Genomic DNA, 25,577 nt, shown 5'->3' with positions numbered 1-25,577 from the left:
GTGACCTGAGCCAAAACCAAGAGTCGGACACTGAACCGACGGAGCCACCCAGGTGCCCTGTCCTTCACTCATTTTACACCCGTACCCCACTCTCTCTGGTAACCATTAGTCTGTTCTCTATATTTATAGGTCTGATTTTCCTTGTTGTCTGTCTGTTTACTCATCTGATTTTAGATTCCACACGTAAGGGAAATCGTATGGCGTTTGTCTTTCTTTGTCTGACTTAATTAACATCCATCATCTCATATAGAGACAATGAAAACTATGGAAGAAAATTCCCTTTGCAATGAGAACCTTTAGGACTTAATCCCTAACCCCTTCTCCTATCACACAGCTGTTATTGTAGTCCCCACACTATTCATTCCTCCCCCTAGTGCTTATTCACCTTATAACTGGAAGTTTATACCTTTTGACCCCCTTCGTTTACTTCTTCTTTGCATACTCCCCGCTCTAGTAATCACAAATCTGATCTCTTTCTCGACGAGGTTTTGCTTGCTCGTTCTCACTTGGTTTGGATTGCACACACAAATGAGATCCTACGTTCAGTATCAGTACATGAAGCTACCCTGTTCCAGATAGTGTTCTAGACTTGGACTGTGTCACTGAACACGGTGGACAAAGGGACTCATCCATCTCAACTCTGTCAAGTGACGCATGGTTTTTCACTATTTTCTGTTCTCTCTCCCCCTCGTTTCAAAAACAGGCACTGAATTTGATCTAAGGTATGTAGCGAGATGTTAAAATTGAACGATCGAAGCTAATTTCTTCTGATGCTCGAAGTCAGTGAAGAACAATATCTTCCTCAGTCACAGCGAGTAAACAGACAGGTGGGCAGGACTTGGCGGAAAGGTGGCAAAACAGGTCCTGTGTTCCCTGTACTTTTCCTCATGCAAGTGAATGAATCTGAATGTGCTAGGGAGTTTAGAGTCTGGAAATTTTGGTGAAAAGGTCACTGAATGCCTGAGAACTTATAATAAGATTATTCTTATTTTTCTTAAGTTGAAATTAGTCCTGGCAGTTATGGAGACCCAAAGGCAGGGGATTAAATGCACCTTTGACGTCGCTCCTTTCCGCTGGCACCTTATTTCCAAGGCAAATAAAAACCCTTGTAAGAGGACAACACTCATAAATTAGTACTTCAATGTCCTCACACAAGGAAATAATTCACCATGAGTGAACAGTGGTGGTAATAAAACACCGCTAATGAGGATAGCCAAGAAACTCAGATTGTAGCATCAGATAAAATACAAAGCAGCCATGTAGGCAAGGTTGATGAATTATTGCTGGTCTGTCTCCTTATCCTCTCTTCTACCCTTTCTGAGTCCCAGATGTAGGTAAGGTGGAAAGATTGCCAAACACTTCTCAGGGAGAAAACAAAAAGAACTTTCAAGAATAAAGAAATAATAAAATTATCGTGACTTTAAAAGTCAACAGATGGATTCAACAGCAGGTTAAGGCACAGCTTGCAAAAGGTAGTGACCTGGAAATTACACAGGACGCAGTCAAGTAGATGGTAAAAGAAAACAAGAGAAAAGAGTGATCAAGAGATGCGGGGCGTGGAAAGAGACCCCTGAGGTGTCTGATGAAGGCCGTATCTCTCCAGAAGAGATTTGCATGGGCTTCTATCAGGCCCCCCTGGGAGCTATCGGTTGAAAATCATATTATCTTATTTCTCAACTCCAGCATTACCCGAACCATGACAATAATATACATAATCCGAATCCAAATCCTAAATCTATGTGCAAGGAAATTAATCACTATCAATTATCCGCGGAAAGATTATTCCCCTTCGGAGACCCTAGGCTGATGCAGATAAAAATTACCCTTGTAACAGAAAACCTATTTGCTTCTACTGATCCTTTTTAGAAAAGCTGTAGCATCGTGAGGATCACAGATGGTTGTGGGGGTTCAATCATGGGAGCCGAAGGTGCCATTTCCCGTCTCCCACACTAATATTAACACGCAAGCATGGAGGTCAGCGCAGTGGCAAATGCCCTCAGAGCAGGTGGCTTCGGTGACTGTTTAGAACGCCGTTCCCTGTCCCCTGTGATATTTTAGGCTAGCTGGCCTTCCTTCCTCTTTTAGAAGCTCAGAAAAACACTTATAGGGAAGTTCTAGATTTTCAGGCTACAATTTTTAGGACGGCTAGTAGGCCACAGTATAGATACAAATGCCTAAATATGTGCTTTATACTTTGATGGAGACCGATGAACAACTGGATCTAGGCATATATTGATGATGTGAATGATCATTTTTATCGAACGCGATCTCCAAATTTCATTGTCCAGCATTGCAACGCACAAGGTTATTTTTAGTGGCTATGGGCTAGGAAGATATAACTAATGTCGACGGACCATATGATCGATTTATTTATATCAAGGGAAGATTCCATGACGTGTTCCACACAGTAAGTCCGAAAACAACAACAACAACAACAACAACAACAACAACAAAAAAGAGGGTAGAAAAATTGAGACATTACGTCATTACGTGGCACCCAGAAGCATAAACGTGCTCCATCCCGACAACATTGTGCTGTTAATAGCCAAAAGCACATCAACAGCATGGGTGTCAAATTAATGAAGAAAAAAATAACCATATTAACTTGATATTGTTATGTGAACCTGAGTTTTTTTTTAACCTTACTGATAACAAAATTGCATTTTGATACATATGTCATATGATTTACACAGGGAAATAGTTTTTATGTAACATTGTGATTTGTTATGGGTTGGTAATATTAAAAATAATTTGTAAAAGAATCCTTAAATTGCCTATCTGCTCGCCCAGAGTACCAAACTCTTCTGCTACCGGCCGAGTGTTAGTAAAATGTCTAATGGAAACAATATGGAATTCTGAACCACAGCCTTCAAATAGAATCCTTTAAAAATGAGCTCCGTATTTAGTTGGAGGAAACGCTAGGCACTATATTGTGGGAGGTTGGAGGGTATGTCCTGGTAGATGAGCAGCTTTGCTTCAAGGGCAAATCAGAGAAGTTTAAGAAGGAATTATATGTGCAAGTTGTATCCAGGATAACTGTAATTAGAACACAGTGTTTAGACACATAGGAACAAAAACACATGCCATGTTTATTAATGTGTCCTATGTCTAGGAGTCATTGGTAAACATACCTAATTCTTTACATCCACACAAACCCCAGGAGAGGAAATTTATTTATTTTGAAAGAGAGAGAGAAAGGGACAGAGAGAGAGGGAGAGAAAGAACCTAGAGCCTGACGTGGGGCACGAACGCACAAACCTTGAGGTCATAACCTGAGTTGAAATCAAGAGTCAGATGCTCAACAGAAGGAGCCCCCAAGGCGCCCCCAGGGAAACTGAGTCGTAAAGAGATAATATGACACACTCATAATATGATGCGCTCATTTTCTAAAAGAGAAAGAACTAGCCTTGAGTTCTGCGCTGGCCATCCAGAGCAAACTGCTGTAGCCTTTCTGTTCTGGTGTCCTCGTTTGAAAAGAAGAAATGGTATCTGGTCTGAAGGATGCTGTAGAGGTGACAGGTGCGGCCACGCTGCACGGAGTCTGGCACACAAAGTCCTTCTGCCTCCTCTTGCGGAAATGGCTCGAGGAGCCTCATTGTTTTCTTCCAGTGCCTGCGTGCTTCTGCTTTTTTCAGCCTTCTCCCGGGCTTCCCGTTTTGTATTTGCTCACCTCTCCTCTTCCTTTCTATCAAGTCTCTCCTGTCCTTCACATCTTAAAGTCTCCAAACCATTATCTTCTCATGCTTTCCAACTTCTGTGTCCCTGCATTTTTGTCTCTGATTGTATTGATCCCTTTCCCCCCACCCACCCCCCTCCACCTGCACGTCAACTCCTTCAAAGAACTGCTCTATTTGCTCATATCTCGATCGTTCCAAAGGGGAGACATCAAACTAGTTTGGCTTGCAGTGCCCAGGAAACGTATTACAGTGTTTATGTTTCCCTCCTTGCTATTCCTTTTCCAAATTATTGCTTTAGACATATGCTACACTCAATAGTAAAGAGGGTGTCAGAGAGTTTGAATGATACAAGAAAGCTTGCTATGGCTGTTCCAAGAAAAGATGTCTGTGATCTGAGTAGATCTTAGGGATGGGGCATAGGAAAAGGCATCCTTTTTTTGCTTAATCAGAATCCGCTGTATGGGACTTGTAGTAATGCAGCCACGGGATGCCTTGTTTTATTAATTAATATCTAATATGTTAATTCTGTAATTTTGTAGACAGATATTATTCTTCATGAACGAAATTTTCTTTAAAGTGACTTGCAATTATGTTAATCCTTTGTTCTCATGGTGATACATTAAAAAAAAAAAAAGGGTTACCGGACCCCTGGGTGGCTCAGTTGGTTAAGTGTCCGACTTGGGGCTCAGGTCATGATCTCACAGCTAGTGAGTTCAGGCCCGGCATTGGGCTTTATGCTGACAGCTCAGAGCCTTCAGCCTGCTTCAGATTCTGCGTCTCCGTCTCTCGGGTCCCCCCTCCCACTCATGGTCTGTCTCTGTCTCTGTCTCTCTCTCTCCTTCAAAAATAAACACACATTAAAATAAAATTTTTAAAAAGATGATAAAAATATACAGAAAGACATTTTAGTGATTTGAGTATAAAAAACAAAATTTATATGACAAATAGGAATATTCTCCAATATCCCGTTCCTCTGTGTGTCAATTAGACATCCGGGCTTTTTTTTAAAGAATGATTTTTTTTTTTTCTTTGCTGTCAGAAATTATTTCCTCTGAACCGATAAGACTTCCGGAATGATCCCAATTAAGTAAAGCTGATTTGAGAAACAGTTTTATAAATATTTAGGAACCAAAGCCTTTCATTCTAAACTATGGAAAGTGACTCTGCACTAATATTGTCTGACAGTGACCTAATTAGAGTCATTTGCATACTGATGAGACTTTGAAGAAAATAAGCAATAGCATGCTTGTAATAGATAATTAATTTGTATTTCAAAATAAGCTATGGCTATTTAACGACAACTCAAATGACACATTGAATTAAAAGAGTTGTTCACGTTACTTTTTAACAATAAACTCCTGTTACAACTTTTCAATTGCGCGAAGCTTCAAACTGATGAACAGATCCCATGAATCCATTTATATTCATAAGGTGACTCTTCCTTAAGTGCTTAATTCTCAAATTCATCTCCAAAATATCTCTTTTGTCAAGAAATTCGGAATGATTGATGTATTACTAATTAAAATATTTTCCACTTCTCTAACAATGTGCATCTGAACAGTAAAATGCACTTTTCAAATAATCTCACGTTCATCCCCTAGGACCGTAACTCATTCCCACATTGTAGGGGTTGAAATGGTTGAGTAAAGAGATGTGGGCACAGAAAGCAAGCCGAAATGAGCCAGGATGGTGGGGCATTCTTCATTTTGCCTCCTAGCATGAAGTAAGACGTACAGAGCCTTAAATAAACTGGCTGGGACAACTAATATTGTCCAACCCTTCTAATTTACTGCCCCTTATTGATCACTGGAAGTGTAAAATGTCTAGAATCATTCACCAATCACTGCAGCTGGCCATGGACATGTGAGTTGCAGTGATTTATAGAATGTCTTCCTCCCCTGAGCCATTAATCTCTCTTTCGTGTAAGTTTCAAACGCTAACTGTGGTTTATTTTCATAAAGTTCAGTCACTCTACAGTATAGCTGTTCTGTTATCAATTACTCTATGCCTGGCAGTCCTGGAAAAAAAAAAAAAAAAGCTCTGATGACATAATTGTAGGTGAATTATGAAAACAGCAGGCCTTTATCCAAGAGAAAGTTCAAGTTTTCACGCAAAAATATTTTTCATTGACCCCAGAAGGCACATCCAGCATAGACAAGCACTAGTGTTATTTACGCAGTCTCTGACAAGAGGATTAAGAATAACCATTGCCGAATTTCAGGTGACGAGGGAAGGACTAACAGGTCAGCACAAATGGGAGGAGGAGACACCAAGGGGACAACACGTGAGAAACGCTGGGTGTGTTCTCAGTCACACGACCTTGAAAATTCAGAGTCACCTCAAAGTTTGAAAATCTGTCCTCCTTTATAACATAAAAAGCATTTCATTGAAGTTTGAGATTTGTGGTTGTGTGTATGACATTGGCCTAAAACCCAGAAAGAATCACCGACCCTTGATCTGGAAGAAACTGCAAGAGACTTTATATGATGTTATGCATGTTATACATACATATATGTGTATATATATTCAACATAGAGCCTGACGCGGGGCTCAAACTCACAAACCGTGGGATCATGACCTGAGCTGAGGTCAGAAACTTAACTGACTGAGCCAACCAGGTGCCCCTGTTAGGCAGCATTCTTTTTGGGACAGAGAGAGACAGAGCATGAACGGGGGAGGGGCAGAGAGAGAGGGAGACACAGAATCGGAAACAGGCTCCAGGCTCTGAGCCATCAGCCCAGAGCCCGATGCAGGGCTCAAACCCATGGACCGCGAGATCGTGACCTGGCTGAAGTCGGACGCTTAACCGACTGCGCCACCCAGGCACCCCTAGGCAGCATTCTTAAAGTCACAAATAATAAGCAGGAGAATGAAAAGTAACTTGCACTTCTGTATTGTAGTATGTTAAATAACTGGTATTTTTTTCTTTAAATTCACCCTGAAAATGCTTGATTTATGTTCATTTAAGGAATCATGCTTTTGTTGTTTTGTTGTTGTTGTTGTTGTTGTTGTTGTTGTTGTTTCTATAGGTTCAGTATGTGGATCGTGTTTTGGATACCTCTGTCTTGCAAGAAAGCTCCTACTAGGGTCTATACTTTTCCTAAACATAATTTCCAAATCCACACGTTACACATTATCTGAACAGATACATTCAAATCTTTTCATTGCAAAATCCCATCTGAATGCTTGCATTTAAAGGCTATTACCTTCAGACATCATAGGTAAGACTCTGTTTAGAACAAACAAAAACAAAAACATTTATCGTTTATTAGGCGTGTTCACTAACACTTCCAACACCTACAAATATAATTCTCATGGTAAAGAATCTCATTTATTTCCACACCTAGTCATAATCTAAGTTAGATTTCCTAGCACAGATAGAGCTGAACTTGTACTGAAGCAACAAATCTCATGCAAAAAACCGGTATCAGCAACGCTCCTTTATTTAGGTTTCGGTTAGGTTAAGCCATTTGATGCCTTATTCAGAATTTACACACACTGTTTCACTGATACACACACACACACACACACACACACGCGCGCGCGCGCGCGCGCACACACAGCTAGCTTTGCTGAGCAGTTATCACTTCCAAGAACAGAACCATAAAACCGCAAGAGAACACTGCTGTGTGTTCTACCATCAGAAGAAATAGTATCCCAATCAGTAAGCCTTTTCCAGGAAGCTGAAAATTCTGAGTTGCTGACTTTGTCTGGGCACTGCAAAGCACTGCTCTGAAAGTCACCTTGGTGCCTGTGGTAGCAGCTAGCACGCCATCACCGGAATGACATTTTTAAAAAGACTCATACTTTCTGTGCACTTCAGGTAAAAATAGCACAGGCCTCCAGCACTGTTCCACATTTTGTGGTCTCATGGACAAGCACAAGAAGTTTCACTTAAGAACAACAGGACCCACCGAGTGTTCATTTAGTTGTACCGAACGGCAGAGCTTTGCTGAGTTTTTCCCTTCGCTCTAAACTAGATCTGCATTTCAGGGGCAGTCACGAAGCTGGGAAGTTACTGTGTTTATGGAGTCAAGCGCTGTTGGCCAAGCCTACCCCTCTCCCTTGGAAACTTTTTGTAATTTGAGATATTAAACTCAAATGACTCTAGAAGGAAGAGGAACATAGGATCAGAGATGTAGTCCTTCTTAATTCTTGTATGGGCGTTATTCATGAAGGCAGGTGGACCTTGTCAGCGACAGCCGCAAACTCCCAACCATATTAAAGGCTTCAGGTCAAGGGCCATGTTTTCCTTCAAGGCTCCACTTGGAACCCACCAGCTAGTAAAGCACACCATGCTTCCCACCACCTTGGTAGCTGCCACATGCTTTTGCTAGCTTCTTGTTCCATTTCATTGTAATTAACTTCCTGTTTTATTTCTATCAACCCTCCTAGACTCTGAGTTGCCAAAATGGAGTTGATTTCGTATTCATCATTTTCCTTCAGAGACGAGCACATCAGATCCTGAGCAAGTCTGCCTGCTGGTTCCCACCTGCTTAAACTCACTCCTAGCTTGATGCTTTATGCTTTCAATAGCCAAAGGAAAATCAACTTGCAATAGTAAGACTCAAGAGGTGTGTGTGTGTGTGTGTGTGTGTGTGTGTGTGTGTGTGTGTGTGTGTTTTCTTCCCAAGCAGTCCTTGCCAGCTGGTTTTTAAGAGGTTAGGGAGGGGAGCCCGGGGGGCTCAGTTGGTTAAACATCCAACTCTTGGTTTTGGCTCAGGCGATGACCTCACGGGTTTGTGAGTTCGAGCCCCATGTCGGGCTCTGTGCTGACAGTGCAGAGACTGCTTGGGATTCTCTCTCTTTCTCTCTCTCTCCCTCTCTCTGTCCCTCCGTCCCCTCTCAAAATAAACAAAACCTTAAAAAAATAACTAAATGTCAGTGAGTCTGGTGTTTGACTGACACAAAGCAGTTGGCCATGGGTTTACTTTATCTGGTGTGTGGTTAATGGGTATATTGAAAAAAACCTCTTTGTGGAGTAACCAGAGGTGGTTAGCAGCCCTGAGATAACCGCCACCAGTCCGCCTTCCAGAGCTGTCTCAGTAACTCACCTCCCCAGCCCTGTTGGCATGCATCCTTTGGGCTGACAGTCCTAGGGGAGCTCTGTTGAGGTCATACCCAGACTAGAACACCTCTCAAGATAAATGGTAAAATGCAAACAAAACAAAACAAAACCAACAAGCAAATAAACAACAGCCAAAGTGGGTGGAAATGCAGCCCCCATCCCTCACAGAATCAGCCCACACATGCAGTGTCACCGGTTTCTGTTAAGTAAATTCGTGTGAGGATTACCCATTTGGGTAAATAAATTGGTCTCCAGGAGAAGAAGGTACAGAGCACATATCCTTCACTGGATTATTGACTGTCGCTGGAGTCCATCAAATCGATGCCCTGATCATTAAAAGCTCAAAGATGATCAACTCCATGGCTGTGAACATAGAAGGAAAACAAGATCAGCAAAGAGACAAGATACGTGCAAGCACACAGCTTGCAGCCAAACCTCGTGTTAGTGTCAGGACACATCACATGAGCTAGTCCAGAGCTGACTCAGGAGGGAGGGTGGTCTGTCCTGCTCCCAGCTCACTCACAGTGGACTAGCCTGACTGGTTGGTTCTCTGAGGAGGTCCACACCCAAAGTCAGGGACAACCCCACACTTTCAAACCTTCAGGAGGTTGTTGGTATCTGCCTCGTATACACGGATGAGTTCTTTTTTTTTTCTTAACTTGTTTTTAACGTTTATTCATTTCTTTTTTTTTTATTAATTTTTTTTCAACGTTTTTTATTTATTTTTGGGACAGAGAGAGAGACAGAGCATGAACGGGGGAGGGGCAGAGAGAGAGGGAGACACAGAATCGGAAACAGGCTCCAGGCTCTGAGCCGTCAGCCCAGAGCCTGACGCGGGGCTTGAACTCACGGACCGCGAGATCGTGACCTGGCTGAAGTCGGACGCTTAACCGACTGCGCCACCCAGGCGCCCCTAACGTTTATTCATTTCTGAGCAACAGAGAGACACAGAGCATGAGCAGGGGAGGGGCAGACAGAAGGAGACACAGAATCTGAAGGAGGCTCCAGGCTCTGAGCTGTTAGCACAGACCCTGACGTGGGGCTCGAACTCATGAACCGTGATATCATGACCGAGCCAAGTCGAACGCTTAACCGACTGAGCCACCCAGGTGCTCCAATACATTGAAGAGTTCTAATAAACTTTGGTTTTATGTTGTTTCCCATAACAGGCAAGTTTTTGTCTCATTTTGTAGGAATAAATATACATAAATAAAAGGATTGAGTGTATGTAGACACAAAGGAAAAAACAAACAGGGGAATAAGATACGAGAAGTACTCAAACAATGAAAATAGACTTATTTATTTTTTTAATGTTTTATTTATTATTGAGAGACAGAGGATGAACATGGGGAGGGGGGGCAGAGAGAGAGGGAAACACAGAATCCGAAGCAGGCTTCAGGCTCTGAGCTGTCCACACAGAGCCTGACACGGGGCTCGAACCCACAAACCGTGAGATCATGACCTGAGCCGAAGTCGGACGCTTAACCGACTGAGCCACCCAGGCGCCCCCAAAATAGACTTATTTAGATGTAAGATATATTTAAGTAGGGCTCATGTTGTCTCCTAATGAATATTGTGACCATTTCTTAAAAGTTGTCCTAGATACACAGTGAAGCTTCTGAAAAAAAAAAAAAAAAAAAAAGCAAAGCAAAGAAAAGAAAAAACAGAAAAGATAGTGGCTATGAAGGCAATAAGCATGACACGGTGGGAATGAGTGAATGTGGTTAATTTGATTCCAAGAGTCTCTTATTTTCTGCTTCTTAGCCTCAATTATTTGAGATTAAAAAGCCTGAATTAGTAACCCACGTGCAGATTCCAGAGTTAGGTAACTTATTAGACCTCTGGATCTGCTAATTGCTACTAGTGTGACATTAGCTAGCATCTTAAACTCTCTCTGTTTCTTTGTCAGAAAAATGGGTGTTATTCTAGTAATGACTTCCTGAGATTTTGGTGGCAAATAAACCAGAATAGAGATGAGTTGTTTTGCATAATGTCAAACTAATAAACATGCCCTCGAAACAAACATGTAAGTTCTGATTAGAAGCAAGAGCTGTAGGTTCAGTAATGACCTTGTGAAGGTCATCTGGTTCCATACTCATCTGTATTCAAGACCCATCCCTTCCACTGGACTCTCATCTATCTTTGGTAATCATCTCTCCCCCTCCCTCTCTCTCTCTCTCTCTCTGTCTCTCTGTCTGTGTCTCTCACACACAGAGTAAAATGAACAATGAGGTAATGGTAATCATAATCACACATATATAAATATAGTTAGTGTACAACGAGGACGATGATTTGGAACATTTTGTGTCATTTACATTTGTTGCGTGAGATCATGACCCGAGCTGAAATCAGGAGTCGGACGCTCAACCAACTGAACGACTCAGGCTCCCCTCTTTTTTCTAGGTCAATCTTTGCATTGCGTTTTTGTAATTAGCTGTGCCCAGCTTTGTTAAGGTTTTGAGTTTCAGTGGGAGTGGACACACGAGTGGACACATGGAGGGAACTACTCTTTTCCAGCCGGAAGTCTCAAGAAAGCAACAGCAAACTGCCCTATCCCAGTCATGGAGAGGATATCTGCAGTTACAAGGGGTGTGGGAGAAGAAGAGAGTTTAGCGTTCTACCCGATAGAGCGCAAGGAGCTGGTTCAGTGCATGTTGTTCAGGACAGATGTAATACGGGATTGCCATCAGCTTAGTCTTATGTCCATAGGAGTGGGCTCTCTCTTCCTCGGACTCCACCCTCCAGATCTGGTCTGGCAAAATGATCCCCTGCTTCAGAGAGCAGACCGTCTGTTGCATACTGAGCAACTTGTATTGGTGAAACAGATGTAAACTAATTACAGAAGTCTCAGGCCTGATGTTATTGAAATAAGTAATGTAAATAGTAAATATAATTCAAGAATTAACTGTGCCCTTTGAAATGACTCAAAGGTGACTGCTGTCATGAGCTGATACTCAGAATATCACTGTTCTCAGGATTCGAATTTCATTATTGTTATTGGAAATGTGCTTGGCATTATTTTGTCCTTGAGGTTTTCACCAAGTATAATAAAGCAAAGTGGAGATACCACACTTTTTATAAAATTGAGATCTAAATACCCTAAAAAGCACTTAATAAAGAAATCAAGAATTACCTTTGGTGTCCTGAAATAATTTAAATAGCTTGTTTCAATAATCCACTTTAGAGGTTTGTGAAACTCAAAAAAACACGAATATTTTGGTTAATTTGTGTTTGATAGTTTTGAAACACTAGATATAAACAAATTAATAATAATAATAGTGTTCTTAAATTATGAGCTACTATATAATAGCATATACAAACATCACTGAAAACTGAAATTTTCTAGAAGCTTATTTTACTTATATTTAATAATATTCAATATTTTTCTAATGACAAAAAATATGTAATCATATATGCTTCAATAAACCCCAACCAGTCGATAAGGAAAATATCTATTGAATACAGAATTTTATTTAAAACTATCTAGAATAGGGGCGCCTGGGTGGCGCAGTCGGTTAAGCGTCCGACTTCAGCCAGGTCACAATCTCGCGGTCCGTGAGTTCGAGCCCCGCGTCAGGCTCTGGGCTGATGGCTCAGAGCCTGGAGCCCGTTTCTGATTCTGTGTCTCCCTCTCTCTCTGCCCCTCCCCCGTTCATGCTCTGTCTCTCTCTGTCCCAAAAATAAATAAACGTTGAAAAAAAAATTAAAAAAAAAATAAAACTATCTAGAATAGATTTTTTAAAATAATACGTTACTTTTGGGGCACCTGGGTGGTGCAGTCGGTTAAGCGTCCGACTTCAGCCAGGTCACGATCTCGCGGTCCGTGAGTTCCAGCCCCGCGTTGAAATAAACGTTGAAAAAAAAATTTTTTTAAATAAAAAAAAAATAATACGTTACTTTTTATAATACATATTATACTCAAAATAAAATATATATAATACATATTATACTCAAAAATAAAATTTATTTTTATTTGTGGAAAATAAAGTAATTATACAAGTAACAACTAGGAAATACAACAGAATTATCCAAGAAACAAAATTTGGCTTTGGAAATTGGTAAAAACAGTAAGAACAGGGTTTAAAATGAGTAGGAATTACCATGGGCATTTTCAGAGACAATCATAAAAAAATCAGGTTTTCAGATTAATATGGGGAGTTCAGCCCAGTGTGGTGAGATACCGGCAAATTCTTGAAAGTGAAATGATGATAGATTTTGGATGATCTTATATTTAATTTTTTTAACGTTTATTCATTTTTGAGACAGAGACAGACAGAGCATGAGTGGGGGACGGGCAGAGAGAGAGGGAGACATAGAATCCCAAGCAGGTTCCAGGCTCTGAGCTGTCAGCCCAGAGCCCAACACGGGGCTCAAACTGACTGACCATGAGATCATGACCTGAGCCGAAGTCGGAAGCTCAACCAACTGAGCCACCCAGGTGCCCCATGGGCGATCTTGTATTTTAGATGAGAGAAGTTTTCAGCCCGAGAGTAAACAATAGTGAAGTCTGAGCACGTTATTTCCATTTGAAATATGAAATTTGAAACATGCTTTAGCCAAGCAACTGAGGCTCTAGTTCAGTGATTTTCAAAAATATATCTATATCAGCAAAGCAGACCAATTCTTTACATGAATCTTGTGTGGAAAACCAAAGGGACCGCTAACCAAAGTGGAACCGTTTTGTCGAAGTAGAATAGGGCTCCCTCACCGTTATCGGCAACTCCCACGGTAAGGTTCCCCGGATCACAGTTTGCAAAACACTGCAACCAGTCCAGACCCGTGGACTATTTGCAAAGATGTCAATACCTGGTGAATTATTTGGGAGAACTACAACCCTACTGCTAAAGACCTAATGGAGTTACTTTTGTATATTTAATAACATTTCAACTCATCTACAGAGTGCCTTAATAAACAGGCTGTGTGTAAGGACATATCACAGTTTCACAAGACCATTTTGACAGCGCATCTTCAAGGAGCAGACGCTTTGAAGCATGATACAAATAAATTTTCAGTTTGAGTTAACTAGTACCAAGGAATGGAGGCTATGGGCATCTTTATTTCTTGGTTAAGGTGCTGAATGCCCACAGGTCACCCCAGAGGGATCTTGCCCCATCCCGTCCCAGAGGGATAGCCCATCCCCTGTCATGAAGCTGAGGGGTGAGGCAAAGTAGGGCATCGGGGGACTCTGTATAATTGTAGTTCAGTGTAGAAGTTTGGGGCCTATTCTACCAAAAGGTCTACCCCAGAAGTGAGAAGTATGGCTCACCCCTTGCCTGTCTGACTGGTGAGCTAAAAATGTTTTTTATATTCATAAGTAGTGGGAAATTGAGAGAAGAGTAGTGTTTTCTGTGACTTGATAATCATGCACAATTCCAACCTCAGTGTCTGTGATTAGGTTTTATTGGTACACAGGTGCCCCCGTTTGTTTACATTGGGTCTGTGACGTCTTTCATTCTGTGACACGGTTGACTTGTACATATCCCCACATTTTTCCCATTCCGACTTCAAATTTAGCTATAAACTTTATAGTTTCTTTTTACAAAATTGAAAACTATCAGGTATCACCTGTATGTTGCCTATATTTTATAGCGAAACAGCTGCTTAGCAATTGCTATGATTCATATTTTCCTGAAAAGCAGTGGTGAAGCATCTTGTGTTTATACTGTGGCCATAATATCTAATTATTCTCTCATTCTGCTTGAATAAATAAGCAATATTGAAACAGTGACTACAACATGTGGCCCACTTTCTAAATGTTAAAAAAATTAAATGGTGGGGCGCCTGGGTGGCTCAGTCGGTTAAGCGTCCGACTTCGGCTCAGGTCATGATCTCGTGGTTCGTGAGTTCAAGCCCCGCGTCAGGCTCTGTGCTGATTGATGGCTCAGAGCCTGGAGCTTGTTTCAGATTCTGTGTCTTCCTGTCTCTCTGACCCTCCCCCGTTCATGCTCTGTCTCTCTCTGTCTCAAAAATAAACGTTAAAAAAATAATAAAATAAAATAAAAAAATTAATTAAATGGTGAATTTTTACACGTTTGTGAGAGAAAGAAAGACCACTGTGATAATCAACACAAAGGGAATATAGGTATTATAACTTTTTTATAGAATCATGGCTAGGGGCACTTGTACCCCAATGTTTATAGCAGCACTCTCAACAATAGCCAAATTATGGAAAGAGCCTAAATGTCCATCAACTGATGAATGGATAAAGAAGATGTGATTTACCCATGGGGGAGGGGCGAGAAAAAAAAAAAAAAAGAGGTTAGAGTGGGAGAGAGCCAAAGCATAAGAGACTCTTAAAAACTGAGAACAAACTGAGGGTTGGTGGGGGGTGGGAGGGAGGGGAGGGTGGGTGATGGGTATTGAGGAGGGCACCATTTGGGATGAGCACTGGGTGTTGTATGGAAACCAATTTGACAATAAATTTCATATTAAAAAAAAAAAAGAATCATGGTTCCAAATAAGCGTCAGGTAACTGTACCAAAATAAAGGCTTATAGATCGTATGCACCCACTCACAAAACAAGAACACTACTAAACTAACCTTTGTCCATAAATACATTCCTTGTTTATACTCTACCCCATCCCACACAAAATTTAGCTTAATTGAAACAAGATAATTATCTAATTACCTTACTGGAAGAAGGTAAGGACGTATTACTAAAATTTAAAATAAAAAAAATCACATAGAAATTTTATTTAATTTTGTGACAACCGTTGAATCAATATAACTCTTTGTATCCTTAATAACACTACCCCTTATTATACATAAATGGATAAGAATATTAAACTATGTATTCCAAATACAATCTACTGGTAATAAACACATAGAGTTGAAGTCCACAATAATATGTTCAACTATTACACATGTGCATTAATACTGTCTTTTTAGTAGAGGGGTTACACAGGAATATTCACAATTTTTATAAAAACAAGTAAGGCTAAAGTTTTATTTTATTTTATTTTATTTTATTTTATTTTATTTTATTTATTTTATTTTTATTTCTTTATTTTGAGAAACAGAGAGAGAGCATGTGCCCATGCATGCATGTGAGTGGTGGAGGAGCAGAGAAAGAGGGAAAAAAAGAGAATCCCACGCAGGCTCCACAGTGACAGCTCAAGGTGGAGGCTGAAGTTATTTTAAAATATTATATATGTGAATACTAAAATATTAGTTTTGAATTTTTTAAGTTTTTAAAAATGTTTATTTATTTAGAGAGAGAGAGAGGGAGAGAGAGAGAATCGCAAGCAGGTCACCCTGCTGTCAGCATTGAGCCTGACACAGGGCTCAGTCCCATGAACCGTGAGATCATGACCTGAGCCAAAGTCAAGAGTCTGGTGCTTGACTGACTGAGCCACCCAGGCGCCTTTAATTTTGAAATTTAATCCCTCACTTATATTCCCTTATCTCAACTGTCTTGTCATTTAGAGAGAAATAGAGTCAGTACCCACTTAGATAAATTAACTCCTGGTAGAAAATACAAAAACTTCAAAAGGCTTAAATTCAAATTCTGTCCAAAAGGATTATCTCATTTGATAATGGAAAAAGTATGTTTTACAAACATGGATTATAAGCCTTGATTTGCATATAATAAGTTCACAATGTAAAGAAAACTAGGTGGGCTGAATATTTCTACGCAAATACTTAGTCTTTATTGTAGTTCATGTAGGATCATATGATAAAAGGAATTGATTCTGAGGTCCTTTTGTTTCCTGATATTTTCTAAATTGTGTTTGTGAATTTCAAACTGGCATGATTTCTCTTTTCTCAAAAGCAAATATCTAATCAATATATTCTTTTATTCTCTCCTATGATTAACTACATTGTTTTTGCTCCTATGTAATTTGTACTAATGAATACTTAGCAAAGGCTAATTTACTTTCTTAAATAAAGGAATGGGCATCTAATGTATTCCATTAAATCAGTGACCTTAAAAATAGAATTTATGTTGATAACATAATAATGCCTCCCCACTTAAGGGCAATGGCGAAAGAAATATAATTTTCATGTGAATTGCCTTTAATTAATCGTTACACAAGTAAACTCAAAAGAAAATTCTACTTTAAAATTATAAGAAAAAAAGCAATATCTTTTTTGGGGTAGATATCATAAAAAGTTTATTTTAATCTTTTTTTTTTTTTTTTTAGTTCTACTAATGTCAGGTTTTTAGCGGAAACTTTCTTTTAGCTAAAAAATTGTTTGATAGGTTTTGTTTGAAGTATAAGAAACAAATTCTGCCCAGCCATTCTTTTGCCATCTGACTGATGGACCACTTCATTGGCTTTTTCATTGCGGGTAGAAATATTATTACACAGGATAATTCACAGTGGAGTTATCCTCAAATTGCACGTACGAACAAGAGTGTGTCAAGTGCGTAGACAAGACAAGAAAGTTCATAATATTCAAAGACACTCATTCTGCCATGAAGTTTTCCCTGTCAATCTGTGCATTCATTTAAAAGCTGGGGCTTCGGCTAGATATGTGATTTCTTTGCCACCAAGGAGCGGTAGCGCATTGTATCTCCAAGGTAGCCAGGCTGTTGCTATAAAGAATCTCTTTGCAAACAGATTAGTGTGTTCTCTGTCCCAAGAGAGGAAAGATTTCAGTTGTATGGGCTATTTTGAGATTTTAGATGTCAAATGCCGTGTATTAAGGCAGTGACATTTTGGAACACGTGATTCCATTGTAAAGATACAATTCACTGCAGCTACTAGTGGAAATGCCATAACAAATCAGAAACACTGTTTACTTGCAATAATTGTGCAACTGTGTTGAGAAGGCTGGACTCTGACTTGGCAATAATCACAATGAAAAGGAGAAATTTAAAAAAAAAGCAAAAATAGTATAATGAACAATGTGTTTAGTAAATGGAGATTGGCAAACAAACAACTGGGATATTAAAATATGATGGTTTATCTATTGTTGGTGTATCTATTGTTATCTATCTATCTGTCTATCATCTACCTATCCATCTATCTATGAATCAAGAATTAAGATCAACATTCATTTCTCTCTTAACATGCTTTTTTGACAATGATTTTCAAACAGTCTTACCCTAAAGCTCCTGTATATTATCCCTAAACTCTCTGGGAAGGGTATGGATTAATTTCGAAAATGGAAACATTTAATATAATACAGAGTTTCTGTAAAGTCAAAATATTGGTAGTTGAGTAAGCCAAAATCTCATTTATTTACATCAATAAAATAGGCACCTCAAGACAAATGGTCTCCCTTGAGTAATGTATTGCATTTCCCACTGTTTTTAGAAGGAATGAGTAATGACAGTGAAAAGCTTAGGTTCATTAAAGAAAAACAAATTTAATGTACTGGAGTCCTTTATTTAGAAGGAGCCTGTGACGTGAGTTGACAGTTGCTTTGTTTACACAAGTGTCATAGTTTTATTTCATTGACCACATTTTCTAAAGTCAAATAGGGCAATCATTCTATCAGCATCCAACTTGGACATCCAATGTCAACAGGAAAACAATGGCTTCAAACTAAAGAACCAGACTACTCAAAATCAAATAATCATTTTTTTTTTTTCAGTAATGGCAACATTTTATATAATTTGACCCATATGGGGCTAGGTCATCAATGTTGCTATAGTGAAATCTAATTCCAGATTTCCATTACAGAATTTTTCGGAAAACAAAACATTTCAAAACAAACAAGAGATGCATTGTCAATCAGCTAACGAAAGCTAATTATGCCAGTTTGAGGTTTACCTGTAGTGTAAATGTAACGTTGTATTGAATATTCCTTGATTTTGAACAAATGTATACTACTTCTTCAGAGAGAAGCAAAATTAATTTCAATATATCCTGTCTTTAGTAATGGTGATACGAATTGCCCTTGAATTGTTCTGATTACCTTCTAGTAAGTAACAAAAATAGACTGGAAATGGCAAAGAAAGATACATTTAGGGCAGAATGGTCTTAAGCATTCCAAGTACATTTATTTCCCTTTTATTCTATTGTTACAATCCCTTTGCAAGGCAGATTCATCTGCTAGAAAAAAAAAAGAGGGAAAAAAATTACCAAGAATATAAATTTTAGAAAATATTGCCTTTGGTGATTAAAAGTAAATGTTTATGAACTACTTTAAGCTACAAATGGACATTAGATTTTGCTTTCTAGAGGAAATCATCATTTATATTAGACATGCTTTGTAGCTTCAGGCACATCCAGAATATTAGAAACTGCTATCGCTTCTGCACAGGGTATGCTCTTTAACAAGGGTTTAAATAAATGCCAATATTCTTATATTTTATCTCAAGATATGAAACTGATCCATAAAACAGATGTAATTGTCCAGATAATTTCAGCTAAAAACTCATTTAGATAAATTACCAAAAATGTAGAATCAAAAGTTTCATTATCCTCTCCCTTTAATTACCTAATTTGCTTTTATACATAATAAAATTATCTGCAATCAAAGTCAAACAAATTCTATGTAGGACCATATAATGTGTAATTAGCATTAGGTGAAAAAATATTAGGTAAAAAAAAATAAAAGCAAACTCTCCAAGAAATTTTTGAAAATTGTACAAATAACTGATAGGAAGAAAAGGAAGATGATGCAGTGCCCTTGGCTCTTTTCAAAAATAATTTTGTTTATTCTGTGTGCTGAAAAATACAACATCGAATATAGAAAAAAAGCCTGTAGTGTGTAAAGATATTGAGCATCGTATAGCTTTTCTCCATGCGTAACGGGTGCTGTGTTCACATACGAGAGGGTTTTATCAGAGCAACTCCAAAGAATTAGCAGTAAAAAAGAAAAGGTGTATGTGCCCGACTAATTCTTCTAGTAAATAATAAAAAGACAAAATGAAAATCACTTGGTGTCATTTGCTCTCAGCTGCTTATCTGAACACCTGGAGTTCTGATTTCTAACTTTCTTTAATATTAAATGAGCTCATGACCCATGGTATTTAACTTTCTGTGATTATCTAATCTGGGCTTAGGTATACATTTTGGACTATCTTGAGGGCATAGATGATACAGTTAATGGGAAATAATTGGTAGCCTCTAGGGCATCCGCAGCTGGCAACCACGTTCTAAGCGGATTCTACTTCAGAAACCAGCAAATCGCTTTTCCTTAAAACAGATGTGACGATTATCCACTTAAGATTGAGTGGTAAAGGTAAAAGCTAAAGAAATAATAAGAAAAAGAGTAATCTAAGTAAGGATGGCAGGTTCTTTGCAGGGGTGGATTTATAACAAACTATAAGCCTCCTCCAAGTCATGGGAAGGAAGTTGGTCATGTGTTCACATGACTTTATGGTTTTGTAAACTTTGGGAAAATTAAATCATGCAACCATGATTCACGGAGATCACTGTCTCTTTCTATCCCGATTTCCCTCCAACGTCCCACCCTCTGTTTTAGCCGACCATTAAAAAGTCTACCGTCAATTTTCAACTGAGGGCCGTTGGTTTTGCAATACTCTTCGTTTGGGCTTGGTAATTCAGGTTTATTCTATGCTTTGTCATCACTTCCACGGTAAGGTTTTGTGGCTGATTACCGCATGGTATAGGGAAGGCTTGCAGGAAAAGATCTACTTTCTTCTGTACCGACCTGGCCAGTCCAGAGATTCAGATGATTCGTGACGTATTGTAAACAGGTCCCATAGCCTTGACATCAGAGCCCTCACGTCAACCCTGATGTGAGAGGTGCAGCAGCCATGAAAGGAAATGGGATATGTGAGGACAACTCTTCCCACCCCCTAGAAATGCAGAATTGTGAGCTGAAGATTGTTGTCAGTGATATTTAAAACAGAAAAACAGAAATTCAACTGCTCTTGGTAATAATACACAGAAATGTGCATGTGTACAGGTGTGTGTATGCATATGTGTGTGTGCATATATATATATATATATATGTATATGTATATGTATATATATATATATATATATATATATATATATATCATATATGATTATAGAAGGACCATACATTTTATTCCTTTTTTGACGGTAATTGCTCAGAATGGAATTGATGAGAATCCCCATGTTTTGGGGGCACAGTCTCATAGCACCAGTCCATAGTTCAGGAGTGCCTTATGTTTTATTTATGCCAGCCTACCAAATCATGCCGAGCATATCTGATGCATTTTTTCCTAATGAAATCTGGCAGTTGTAGACAAAACAGCACCCAAATTGCTACCAGCTCAGCGAATAGAGTGAAGGGACAAGTACTGAGCACCTACACATATTAAGTAATAAATCAATACTGGATAAGAGTAATTTGATTACAAAATGGGGTAGCTCAGTGTACATGGAGATTTAAAATGTGTTTCAATTACTCTTGGGTATTCCCTAATTTCAGGATATTTTTGTATAGTTCTTCAGAAACACTAATCACACCAGGAATTTAAAGACATACTACTAAGGCAGACAACTTAAATAGTCAAAATATTCTGCTTTTCTTTCCTTCTAGATTTTGTTATGTTGGTGATGCTTGCCAGCTGTTTTTTTCCATTTAAATATTCTATCTCTCACCTCATTTTGGATTTATAATTTTTATTCATTTCTCTAAGAGGTCCTTCCAAATTGCAAACAATATGAAATGATAGAAGTCTCAGATCTCCTAAGATCTAAATCTGTTCCTGCCTCGTGTGTATGTCAATATTGATAGAGCAGCTTTAAAGCCTGAAACCCACTGGGAAGCATCAATTGTTTTAATGGCCTGTCTTGTCTAACATACTTGAATTCCTTATAACTAATATATAATCATGTCTCCATTTTATATTCACCGCCATCATTATGCAGGGTTAGGCTGGGCATGTGCAAGTGTTGCTTTCATGCCACTCCACCCTTCCTTCCAATCTCAATACAGGAGAACTTATCCTGGTTTGAATATTCCATATTTTAAAGTATCTACAAAACCTGTTGGCATTTATCACTAAATCAGGCAAGGAAGGTCTGTTCCTTTTGTATTAATCACAAAAAACCCATGGCAGATTTTGACCGACCAAAACTTTGCCGTGACAATATTTAAGACACTAAAATTTTAGCTGGAAAAAAAATCTCTTCCCTGAGGATAAAGACTAATTCCCAAGCCATTTCAGGAAGAGGGTTTTTAGGATCTATTATTTAGATGTGTATATACCTGGAAAGTATTATTTTATTCTCTTGCCAAATCCTATTCTTATTTATGTTTAACGATTCTATTAATTAGGGTATTTTCAGCCACAAACAGAAACTCAAGGTATTTTCTGGCAACATAACTAGAAATCTAGATGTGAGGAGACCCACAGTCATTGCACAATCACACAATGTGGGGAAACTGCAGGGATAATTATAGATATAAGTGATGTAATCCCGTAAACTGACAAGAGTGTACAGATCTCTGATACCTTATCTAATGAAACAAAACAGCAAATAACTCAACAAAGTTGAGGAATGGTTTATATTCTTCAGGCCACAACACGGAGAAGGGGCAGAATCAGTGGGAGTTTAGCCGAGCAGAGCTGAGTTCTTACCTAAGGTGGAAACGTTTGCTGTGCAGAAGCTGTGTATCTTGATGAGATACGATAGATGGTAGCAACTATTGAGGTCCCAGTAGTTCATTTCTGCTTTTATTTCCCTTGCCTTCTGAGCCATGTCAAGTAAGAAGTTGCTGAGGCCAAGGATGGATGGGCATTAAGGAGGGCGCTTGTTGGGATGAGCACCTGTGTGTTATATATCAGTGTTGGATCACTGGATTCTACTCCTGAAACCAAGATCACCCTGTATGTTATATAACTTGAGAACTAAAAATAATAACAATAATAATAAAAATTAAAAAAATAAAAGAGCTATTTCTCAATCCTAAAAATAAAAATAAAGTGGAAACGTATGCACTCTGGCAACAATTCACACCTTATAGCAATGAAAATGGCACCGTAACGAGGAAAATGGCCCCAATCCCAATAGTCTTTAGAGATCGTGCCCCTTGATGGCAGGTATGTGAGGACACATTTAAAAGGTTTTATTTTATCTTTTTTATTTTTTTATTTTATTTTAACCATAGACAACAAATCAAGTCATAGGTGTCATTTACAGACGCTGTGAATATATATATTTTTTGGATATGTAGAGTGGTAATACACTTTTTCTTCCACTGATTTCATGGAAGAGGGTACAGATAAACCAACAGTTGCACATCCAGTCTGTCACCTTTGCTACTGCTTTGGCATCGCTGCCTGGAAGAATCCTTGGACTAGGAAGGAGCAGAGCCCCTCTTGGTTCCCTGCGTCATTTGGCCCCATCTTGCCGCAAGCAGCGCAAACTGCCCCTGGAATTCCCCTAATTTGAAAGTTGGGTCGGTCACCTTCTCTCCGTGTCCCTGTTACTGTTCTCTGTCCCTCTCTATGTGATACTGCACTCGTTGCAGCTCCTAATTTAGTAGACTTTTCAATCGACCTTTTAGATTGTATTAATCCATTCAAATTTGTTGGTGATGGATTTTTGAACTTCTATATTTCTTATTCTTTCTTTGATCTTGGTGTTTACTTCTTATTGTCTCTATTTTTTTGTTGTTCTAGCTTCCCGAGCTGAAAACTTTCTTCGTTAATTTAGAAATTTTTACATTATATATTTACTTAATATAACTCCCTTTTATGTACTGGTCTATCTTTATGTATATACATAGTGCTGTCATTTGATTCAAATTATGTTTAAAGTTTCTGTTTCTTCTCGTTCTCAATGGGATAGAAATATGCTTTTTTAAAATGTCTAAATGTTACTTCCTGTTATTTTCCAATTTCGTTGAATTGTGGTCAATAATTACGGGTCTTAATAATACAAAATTTGGGAAACTTGCTGAAATTTTGCCTGTGGTCTAATGTACGGGCTAATGTTATTTGTATAACAGCTCACAGCATATACTCACTGTCTACTCTGTGACCGTGGTCCTCAGCAGAGGTGGGAGTGTTTCCTGCAGAATGCTGTGGAACTTCGTGGAGATAATTGTATTTGTCATAAGAATTTTGGTGGTTGCTGTGGTTTCCTGGGTGTAGTCAAGGGAAACTAAATATTCTGTAAAACAAGTGACAGTTGTGCACATATAATTGTCCTGTGTACTTCCCGTCTTTCTAAAGTTCTAGTAGACATTTTTGTTGGCTAAAAATCTGGTTAAGTCATTTGGGCCTAGACTCTAACACTATTTTACGGAGAAACCAAAGTCTTTTTGAATTATTTTAATAAATACTTTGCTTCTCAGGAATATAACTACAGGTGACGCTTGAACAATGTGGATTTGTGGATTTCTTTTTCAATGAATACAGTTAAGTACTACCAATGTAATTGTTCTTCCTTATTATTTTCTAAATATTGTTTCCCCCCTCTGGTTTACTTTACTGTAAGAATAAAGTAAATAATATGTATGAAATACAAAACATGTGTTAATCAACTGTTTATGTTTTTGGCAAGGCTTCCGGTCAATGGTAGGCTATTAGTAGTTATGTTCCCGGAGAGACAACAGTTAAACAGGAATTTCGACTGCACAGGGGGTTGCCCCCCCCCAACCCCCACATTGTTCAAGGCTCAAATGTATCACGTAAACTGAAGGAAAGTTTTGCTTTATTTGGATCTTTTACTAAGCACACGCACACCTTGGAAAATCACCTTATCAGTGGAAAGCTGCTTATACTATTTGAGTTGTATTCTGTATTTTTAGCAGCCATATTCACCTTGATTATCCATAGATTTGTAAACATCTAATTATTATGTTCCAGGGCAGTCATGAGCATGTTCACATCAAAATGTGTTAACTGTATTCTAAATTACTTGGCCTAGTTCCTCCTTTATATGACAAAGCATTATTGATTTTGTTTTAAACATTTCTAAAAAGATAAGTTATGTTATCTGTAATCCTTTTTCCCTTTTTCTGGATATTAATTTTTGTTGTTGTTTATTTAAAAGGGGAGGGGTGGGATTGACAGAATTGAAAGTCACTTCTCTATAGTACACGAAGTCCTAAGTGGGTGTCGGCTCCCTCGGGGTAACTCTGTGATGTTAGAGGCATCCAAGAGTGGTGAGAGATTAGATATGCAATTTAAAATGGAGCGACATTCCAGGTCAATTTCATCATGCTTAATGATGTGAGAAATGAAGAAAAGTAGAAGAATTTAGTTCCCCTTGCCCCCTTGTAACCTGTTAAATAGGGCCTGGCTTAAAAGTTTGTCAGAGGTCTCCCATGGAACCCAAGATTTATTCTTGCCTCCGTAATTAATTATCTCATGTTTTTGCAACTGATGATTTCCTTGTCTCCACTGAATCGCATGATCCTTTATCATAATGACTCTCTTGCTCATTTTTTTAGCATACCCATTGCCTAGAACATCATAAATGTTATCTTTTTAATGACAGGCAACATAAACAAATTCTCACGTGAGCAAAACTGTGGTTATGGACTCTAGTGGATGAGTATTGGGGAGCCTTATATCATTTAAAGAAGAACCAAACAATGTAAGCCTCAGGGAAATCAGAAACCTGAGTAGCACCAGTCACTTTCAGAGTCTGTGTTGTGGAGAAGAATATTTATGATAGTTCTAATTTGGGTCGTTGTGTCTTTGCAACAACCAGGCATTACTGAGGAAAAGAAAAAGTAACACTGTTAGAGGCTTTGGAGAAATTGCTGAGAGCTGGGTAGTCGCTCCAATTTGTGTCTATTGTAAGAACTCAATAATGTTTGTTTAATAGATGAGTAAATAAAAGAAAAGACTGTGGGCAAAAATGTTCCCATGAGTTAATGCTTTACATTTTTTTCCTCTACTCCAGCTCAAGAAAATGAAATGTATAAAGCTAACATTGAATGAAAGCATTTTACTTATACATTTTTTTATTTACATTCAT

This window comes from Leopardus geoffroyi, chromosome A1 (assembly GCF_018350155.1).
Source record: "Leopardus geoffroyi isolate Oge1 chromosome A1, O.geoffroyi_Oge1_pat1.0, whole genome shotgun sequence".
Taxonomy (NCBI): Eukaryota; Metazoa; Chordata; class Mammalia; order Carnivora; family Felidae; genus Leopardus; species Leopardus geoffroyi.
Note: the sequence above shows the minus strand (reverse complement) of the source record.